The following is a 9,376-nucleotide window of genomic DNA, read 5'->3' as shown; positions in this document are numbered from 1 at the left end:
TGGAGGTCTTGGGCTCTATAAGAGAGCAGGCTGAGCAAGCCAGGGGAAGCAAGCCAGCAAGGAACATCACTCCAGGGCCTCTGCATCAGCTCCTGCTTTCTGACCTGCTTGAGTTCCAGTCCTGACTTCCTTTGTGATAAACAGCAATGTGGAAGTAAGCCAAATAAACCCTTTCCTCCCCAACTTGCTTCATGGTTATGATGTTTGTGCAGGAATAGAAACCCTGACTAAGACATCTTCCTACTTTACTTTGTGGCTTACTTTCTCAGGTCCCCACAGTGAAGAAAAATCAGTCAAACAAACAAACATAAACAACTCCCATTTTTTTTTCCCAACCAGTTTCTAAAGACATGCTCTTTCTGTATTCTCCCTGATTAAATATTGTCAACATCAAGGTGGATACAATGTGGATTTACTTGCAAGAGTTACTTATCTGTTAAAGAGACTTTATAAACCCAAAGTATTCCTACATGGTAGAGAACTTTAAACAATGGGACCATGTGAAAGTGGCCAAGAAAATGCAAGTGTGTTCTCACAGGGAAGGCTGCTTCGCCAACATGGAATCTGTAAATTGGCTCACACAATCATTTTCCTTTCCGAGAGGTCTTGGGGTTGCCTCTCTTTCAAGTGCACTTCAGGAGTATTGATGTTATTTTTGAATAGCATCTTAAAAAGTACTCCAGCCCTTGTCCTAAGAAGAATTAATATTTTCATTGATAAAGCCATCTACCAATTGAACCGGTGCCCAGCAAAACACAATGCAATGGGATCCCAGAGATCTTGGGCTGAAGAATTGAGTGTGACTGCATTAGAGCACACATCTCTTTCGAGATGGTGTTTTTGTCTTCCTCCCTTGAAAATAAAAGAGTAACAGCAGCACAAAGGAAAAAAAACCTCCAAATATGGAGTATTTAACATTTCACACAGTGCTTTTAATCCATTTTTTATTGACTGTACTTCCCACAGTAGAAGAACAGAACAGCTTTGCTAACATAATTATTGATGGGCTTTGCAAAGTTTTCCACAGATAAACACTTGAAAACACATAGCTCTTCCAATTTTAACATTTAGGGCAGTTTTGAATGCTTGCGAATATTGCGGTTTTCACTGTAGTTCAGCATTCTACAGGAAAGTAGACAGCCACATTGTCCCATAAATTTGCAATTCAAACATTACAAAGGAAGGGCTCAGTCAGGAAGGTGTCTGCATACAAGCATGAGGATCTGTTAAGATCTACTATCTCCACACAGGAAGGCCATTGCAGTCCAGAGCTCCTATAATTCCAGGAATGGAACAAAAGGGCCTCTGAGCTTGCTGCCAGTCAGTCTAGCCTAATCAATGAGCTCTAGATTCAGCGAGTGATTTTATTTTAGAGAATAAAATTGAGAGTACAGAGGAAGCACCTGGCATCAAGCTCTGGTCCCCACATACATGTCCAGATCCACAGTTATAAAATGAGTTTTTAAAAAATGTTAGCAAATTTGTTAAACAAAACAAGATTCCCCATCAAAAGACCTTAGTCAACAGATGATTTGAGCTGTATCTGACCTTGAAATCTCTTTCTTGCATTCCAGCTTCCATGGTACCAGAAAACCCTATGCAAAGCTGGCCAGAAAGGGAAGAAACTGAACAGCCTTACCCAGAGGCGCCATGCTTCATAGGAAGCATGACAATTGCCAGTATGACAAGATATGCAGGATGATGTGAAGTCAGCGGCATACTGGGACTAGTAAGGTCGTGAACTCTACCATTCTCACCTTTATAGAGCATCCTAGCTGCTTACTACATGACTCTCATCATTATACCCACAGACAAATGTAGCTCCTCAACAGCAAATGGAGGCCATCACAGAAAACCACAACAGGACACAACAGTACCTGTGGAGCTCAGCCCCAAATTACATCATAACTCTTGCGTCCATGGCCCACGGGACATTAAAGATAAAGGAGCAGAAAGACTATAAGAGCCAGAGTACCAGGAAGCCCTCTGTGATAGTCTTTCCTTAGAAATGGACACATAAACCAAGACAGGAATGGTGACAACATCGAAGGCCATGCTAACATGGAAGGGGATAAACTCCTAAAGTATCACCCTAGACAAGCGTCTCCAGGCGACTATTACATGGTGAGAGAAGGAGAAGTAGCCTCTCCCAGGGAGAGCTCCCTAATTAATTATCCAGTGCTGAGGTCAGCTCTGAGAGCATGCACACTCATGTACCAAAGACAGACTCAGCAGATTGTATTTATATGCTTGCACACACACACACACACACACACACACACATACACACATACACTAATAATCAAAGAAAAATCAATATTAACAAACATAAAATGTATGCTTTTAAACTAATCTATATAAGCATGATGTGATCTGATGAATTGGTATTTTCAAACATGGCTTTACCAACCTGTTGTGGTAATGCGCTTCTTGAATCTCAGGTGATCTCTGTGAGTTCAAAGCCAGCCTGGTCTATATAGTGAGTTCCAGACCACCCAAGCTATATAATAATACTGTCTCTCAAAAACAAAGTAGCTTTGCCTATTTAGGTTTTGGTCAAATTTAAAAGGTATTTTATCATATTTATAAAATAAAATTAGTTGGAACAGACTGTGGGATTTATTTATAACGTTTTCTACATAACAATTTATTTGCTTGAAAAGTTTCATTCCTTTGTCAAGGATTTGAAGAGACTTTTAAGGCATCTAAATATAACTCAGAAGGATAATTTCACATATCTTTGAATGCATTGCAGAAATGTGAAGATTCATTTTCCCATATGAACCAGATGTTACATTTTATAAATTATTTTATAAGTTTATATTATAAATATAGATCTTGTATATATGTATATTACTAATTTAAAAATAATTTCTCCCTTGTCATCAAATTAGTATTTAGACTTTGGGGGTAATTTTTTTTGTTTTAAAGCCTACAGCACCTGGTATTCCCAGGTGGTCTCCCATCCAAGTACTAACCAGGCCCGACCCTGCTTAGCTTCCGAGATCAGATGAGATCGGTGGCGCGTTCAGGGTGGTATGGCCGTAGACATTTTATTTTTGTTTTAATCTTCAAAATGACTTTCTGGGGAAGAGAAGCCGGGCCAACTGAAGCTTCTTAAACGTTTCTTTTCATGACTCCTTTTTATATGAGAACATTTTATGGGTTCCAGGTATATAAGAATATAAATAAGAATACAAATAAAATGGTGTTTTAATTTATAAATCACTTAATTATACATTATATTTTAACTAGACAAAACATACATATAAAAATAGTGGCATGTAATATTTTCTGGTTCTGATAATTGTAATTATTATTGGCACTTCAGAAAACAAATTCCTGTTTAACTGAATAAAAAGCTATCTGTGGCTTTATAGGTCAAGGATCCTAGAACTATCCTCAGCAAGTTCAGGAAGCACTCTTACAGGTCATAGGAATAGTTTGATCAGGAAGCACTCTTATGGGTCATAGGAATAGTTTGATTCAATATATACAAAACTTCTTATTGAACAAAACCAAGATATGTACAAGAACTTTTAGAAAAGCTTGTGTAATTAATGAAGGATCCGCTTTATAATTTAAAAACCATTGTTTTCTGGATATAATATACAAACAGCCATGCATTTAAAGGTGAATGCTACAGCTCCTAAGAGCACATTTGCCCAGGCAAAGGCTGCTGCTTAAGTATTTTGTTAATGCCAAATGAATCGAATCTTGGTGAATTATGTGTTAATATTTTAACCCAACAAGTTGAAACTTGGCATTTCTCTCAAAGTTCTCTCCAAGTGCCGTGAATAGAACACTCTGATTCTTTTGTGTCTCAGTACAGGAGGTGAATCCCAGTGAATATTATTTTTAGACAATGCTTTAGTGTATGTGTTATTTTATCATCTAATAAAGATGAAAGCAAATTTACCTACTTATGAGATAGTGTGTTTGCTCATTCTTATGTGAAGAATTAAATTGTTGCTGACTATCTTGTATTACTGAGTATAGACCATCTGTATTAATTTTTGGTGTTACTTATATTTAGTTTTTTATCAGTAACAACAGTAAGATAACTGTTTTACATAAACACAAAATACAAAATGGCAGAGTTATGTTTGGTATACCATTTAAGAAACTTTAAAATACACTTTGCTATTTATTGTCAAACTAGTGTCAGCAACTCACACAGCAGTTTTAAGAACTGAAGGTCACAACATAACAACATGATCTATAGATTTGATACATGCTGAGGAATAATACCAGAAAAAAGCAATGTTTTTATTTTTTTTTAATAATGTAGCCATCATGTTACTGTAAGATCAAAGAACTTTGTGTGTACAGAAACACAGTGCAATGCATAGCACAGACATTCTGGAACAGAGCTGAGGTGTTTCAAGCAGCATTCTTCATGTGTGTGTTTAGAACCAAGGCTTCAGTGAAGTCGTATGGTAACTCAATCAGATGCTGCTTAAAGCAACTCAGATTCATGAGACACTTGATTATGAATTAGTTTTTGTCTACTATACCTTTAGATAGCTTTTTTTAATGACTCCCCACATCTGTCATGACTCATGACTCACATTTTAGGAATGTTTGTAGGGGCATTAGCCCCCAATTCCTGTAGGGTAGGACTTATGAGCTATTTACTTCTCTATACTTGACATACTGTTTATTATAATGAGCATTAGATAAACAGCTTGAATCAGTGAAAGAGTTGAAATCATTCTAGCCATGATTGTTAGCCAACATCAGTACCTTGTGACTTTAGTCAACTAATCTTTTATCCAAGTCATTATTGTCTCTGGTACAGGTAGTTTATGACAATGTCAGCATTTTAATATTTGCATTAAATACCCTCAAAATTAACAATAATGAATATGTCTTCCCTAATTTGAAGCAAAGATGGGAATTTAACATGGTGGTTTATTCTTTGGAAGACTTTGCAAAATAAGTAAATAAATAAAAGTTAGCAGAATGAGATCTTGTAAGTGGGGATAAGTACTGACATTTCTGGGTCAAACTAAAGGGATGCATAATCTAACCATCTGAAGATCAGTCTGCTGAGAAAAAATTCATACAGTGGGATACTGGTCCTTCTGGGAACAAAATTTTAATTGAACTCCTTTGTCTTCTAGCAGGACACTACATTTTCTATGCTAAAATTTATTATGATGTAGACCGTCCTTTCATCACTTGTCAAATCACTGGCCCTTTTATGAACCTTGGGTACTTTATAAATTATTTCCTTTCTTTGCAAAGCTTTTAAGATGATCTCAGTTAACTTTCAATTTGCACAACAAAAGCAAAACCAGGAAATTGCCTCCAAAGAATCACTTCTTTGGAATGGGATGTAAGTTGACAATACATTGTCTATCTCAACCAAATTCAAGGGCTTGCAAATAGACCCTGCAGCACCCAACTCCACAGCTCTCTTGTTTCACAGCTTTAAATGTGAAATCTCTAGTGTTTAGACCATCAAATATACAATGTTTCTCCCTGTTGAGCTATGTAACTACTTTGAGTAGCTGTCCTTAACAATATCTAGCCAAAACTTCAGTTACTTCAATATAAAATAAAATTAACCCAATAAAAATAACCCCAGATGGAAATTTTTTTCAGCTGATCTTTTTTTTTGGGGGGGGGGGTTAGGAATTCTGGGATGTGACATATTGAAGCTTCATTATCTCACTTGGTTGGAAATGTCAGGAACTCTAAGCTGCTTTGGTGAAAAAAAATAAAAAATAAAAAGAGGCAGAGATAGAAGCATCCTGAGAGGTACACGCAGATTTGTCATATATTTAAACACTTGAGAAAAAGATTAGCTTGGACTTTATGTGAACTAATATTATTTTTAAAGGTTCGAGGGAAAAAGTAAGTCCCATGATTTTACCCAGGGTACTGGCTTTATCAGACACCCCACAGTGCTATAGAGTGCTGCTCACCATGACAGTGAGCACAGAAAGTCAGGGTGACTCATGTGTTATTGCTTTTGGAAGGATATTTCAAGACAAAAACATAACCCACATTGCCCATATGACAACTAGGGAAATCATTGCCTCTTAACAGTTCTGAATATTGTTAGTGTAGCAGTGAGATATGGAAAGTAACATTTTAGCTTCGAGTTATGGCTTATCTTCAAAAGTACAAGGTACTGGGTATGCACAAAGCACAGCTGTGACCACTGATGAAATACCCTGAGGGAATGTTGATACACAGTCTAGATCACTAATGCTACAGAAGAGAACTGGCAAAGATCTCTAGGGGACTTCCAGGTCTAGAGGCTGGATCTAGTAAATGGCCAGCTGACTTAGGAAATACCTAGGCTCCCAGAGCCAAACAACCTGGATAAACTCAGTAGTACTCTGAAAACCTGTTCCTTGCCAGCTTAAATAAAGAGCAATATCTATTAATTTAGGCTTGACTTTTGTCATCAGAACGAAGTAGCAGCAAAAGATCATGAATTTTGAAACAGGAATGCTATGTAAATTGGTTGTCTGAAAACTGATTAATGCAGTATTCAATTCAGAACCTGTCAGGGAAAAGAAGCCCATTGCTACCATTGCTACCATTGCTAGTATTGCTAGTAACCTTGATATGAACAGCATTTATCATATCCCTGGTATGAGTTGCTTTTATAATTGTTAACTCTGCTCCTGCTACTATGAGCTCTGTGATCTGAACTGTATTTTACTTCCCATTATAAATGTCAAAGAGAGCAGGGCAGTAGTGGTGCACACCTTTAATCCCAGCACTTGGGAGGCAGAGGTAGGCAGATTTCTGAGTTCAAGGCCAGTCTGGTCTACAGAGTGGGTTCAAGGAAAGCCAGGGCTATTTTAAAAAAAATGTCAAAGATATTGTAAAGATCACTTTAAAACACAAGCCATTTGAGTACCAGAATATCAGGTAATTCCATCTCTGCAAATGCCTTGGAGTTCCTATTATGGACACAGTGTTCTGCTAAGTGCTTAGGGCGGGGAAGAGGGAAGGGAGTCTAGCTAATAGAGAAAATGAAAGTGACCTGCTAGTGATTAAAGTAGTGTGCTCACTGCAAGAGTATAATTTAGTCATGTAGAGTATGCTTGATTGCCTCTGAGTTGTGTGTTTGGAGAAGGTCAATGGCACTAAAGAGGACTGTGGAAGATGAACAAGACTCAGTGGCTCCAGTACTGGAGAGAAGAGCCGAGGTTACTGGAATAGAATGAGGAGAGCTGTGGCCACCACCGCAGGGTATCCATGGTGTTACAGCACGAGATCAAAGACGATTCTGGGAGAAGAACTTTTGAAGGGTTCTTTTGGCTAGACTGGGAAGTGTTGATGATATGTAAAGATAAGCAAAGATTATTCTCCACCAGCCATCAGGTGCCTCATGGTTGTTCCTGAGGGAACAGAAACATAAACCCCTAGGAAATGTTAAGATGATGTAAGAACCAAGAAGAACTTGCATGTGTGTTGACTTCATGCAAGTCAGTAATGGAGAACATGGGAAGAGTGGGAAAGAGGAACTATAAAGAGGTGGAAGGTGCAAGGGCGAGCCTTTGTGTGATGAGGAGCCTCCTCAGGGAATGGCCAAGAAGGATTTAGAAGCACAGAGTATGGGTAACTAGAAGGGCTTTGATTGAAAAGGCTCAGGAGAAAATAAGAATGGGACAACAATCAAAGCGCACAGGGATTGGAGCAGCTCTTGCAAGAGACAACAGGCTGTGCAGTGTGGGGCAATTTCCAGTACTGGAGAAGAGTTAAGACAATTTAGCCACAATAGTGAAGACCGGCTTTTATTTTCTCCATGAGCTAGGACCTTAAATTACCAGTAGACAAATCAGATGTAAGCATGACTGAGGTTTTGAACAACATTATTTAATCATCCTTAGATGGAGGAGGCTTAGGAAAGTGATTCCTGGAAAATGTGAATTATTTGGTTTTTTTGATATTACTTAGTGTAATCTGATCGACAGTGGGTAGAAAAGTAATTTCTGAAACACAAGTTCTGTCACTATCAAGAATGCTTCTTGTGTCCCTGGGAGGCACAGACAGGCAGATCTCTGTAAGTTCAAGGCCAGCCAGGTCTACAGAGCTAGTCTCAGGATAGCCAAGGCTACACAAAGAAACATTGTCTGGAAAAACAAACAAACAAACAAACAAACAAACAAAATAATGCTTCCTGATCTGCCCTTGGTGGTTAGATTTTTATTTATTTTTTTAAGCTCCAAAATATGTATATTTAAGAAAAAACAATTAAAAAGAAAAGAACACTTCATAAATCCATGAACAACACTGGTCACATTTTGGATTTAATTGGTTTTTATACATACAAAAACAATTAAATAAAATATAATTGAATATTGTGTAAGAAAATTTTAATGCCTGTGCATGTGTGTGTGATGTGGGTGTGGTAGGGTGGGATGTACCATAACATGTTTTGTGGAAGGTGACTCTTGGGAGTTGGTTGTCGCTTTCTACTAAGTGGGTACCAGGATTTGAACTCAGGCTATCAGTCTTGGTAGCTTTTACCTACTAAAAAAATCTTGCTGGTCCAAATTTTGGATTTTTGAATGGAGAAAAGTCAGTGAAATGAGAGACTGGTCACCAGACCATTGCATGCAAAATCAGCAGCAACCTTTAAGGTGTGGCCCCTTCATACACTTGGTACGTGGATTTAAAATCGGAATTAAATAGAAATAAAAAGAAAGGCAAACAGTGACTTTCAAGAATAACAACAAAGCTTGAATTGCACCCCACGTAATAGCCGTTTATATAAATAACTAGTTTCACAGAATTTACTGACATTTGCCTACAATTACATCAACCTACTTTCAGGGTACAATTAAAAATAGGATTTATTTTGCCGTCTCAAAATTGGCCTCTGTAAATTCCAACAGTTCTAATTTATCTCCTTAATAGAGAAGATTTAGCTGTGAGACACTTTAATTAATGCTCTCTCTGTACTCGGTAGCTAGTTACTACCATTTTAGCCTCCTTAGGTTTCATGTGCACCACGTAATTCTAGTGTACTAAAAAGCAAATATAGGTTACTAAAAGGTTACCTCTCAGAATATTTAATAAAAGTAAAAAATAGCCAAACAGAAACCCTATTTCAAATGCCAGACTGTTGAAAAGCCAAATTCAGGGAAGAGAGTCTGCTGATCTCCGAGAACCTAAAATGACTTCAGTGAGAAATAGCAGCAGCTTGGGCATGAATAAGACAATTCCTGAGACAATCCACATCAGCTGGCAGCTCAGTGCACAGGGCGGTAGTGGTCAAGGACACTCTCAAGGATCCAGTCTTGGGTGCTGGAGAACTGGGAAGACAGAAAGAGCTTGGGGAATCAGCACAAAAAGTAAAAGTCACCAGGCAACAGTTGACATTCAAAGTGGGCAGGCTGGCGGG

At 38.0% G+C, this 9,376-nt stretch overlaps 1 protein-coding gene and 1 non-coding gene across 12 annotated transcripts in view; both read right to left on the bottom strand.

Annotated features, from left to right (window-relative positions):
- Positions 1–9,376, bottom strand: part of Trpm3 (transient receptor potential cation channel subfamily M member 3) — a 934,047-nt gene that overhangs the window by 627,684 nt on the left and 296,987 nt on the right. The window lies entirely within an intron of this gene.
- LOC116104140 lies at positions 2,930–3,050 on the bottom strand. Its single transcript, XR_004123700.1, has one exon. It is a non-coding gene; the product is annotated as a 5S ribosomal RNA (ribosomal RNA).

The sequence above is a fragment of the Mastomys coucha genome, unplaced genomic scaffold (assembly GCF_008632895.1).
Source record: "Mastomys coucha isolate ucsf_1 unplaced genomic scaffold, UCSF_Mcou_1 pScaffold21, whole genome shotgun sequence".
Taxonomy (NCBI): Eukaryota; Metazoa; Chordata; class Mammalia; order Rodentia; family Muridae; genus Mastomys; species Mastomys coucha.
Note: the sequence above shows the minus strand (reverse complement) of the source record. Positions and strands in the feature narration are given on the sequence as shown.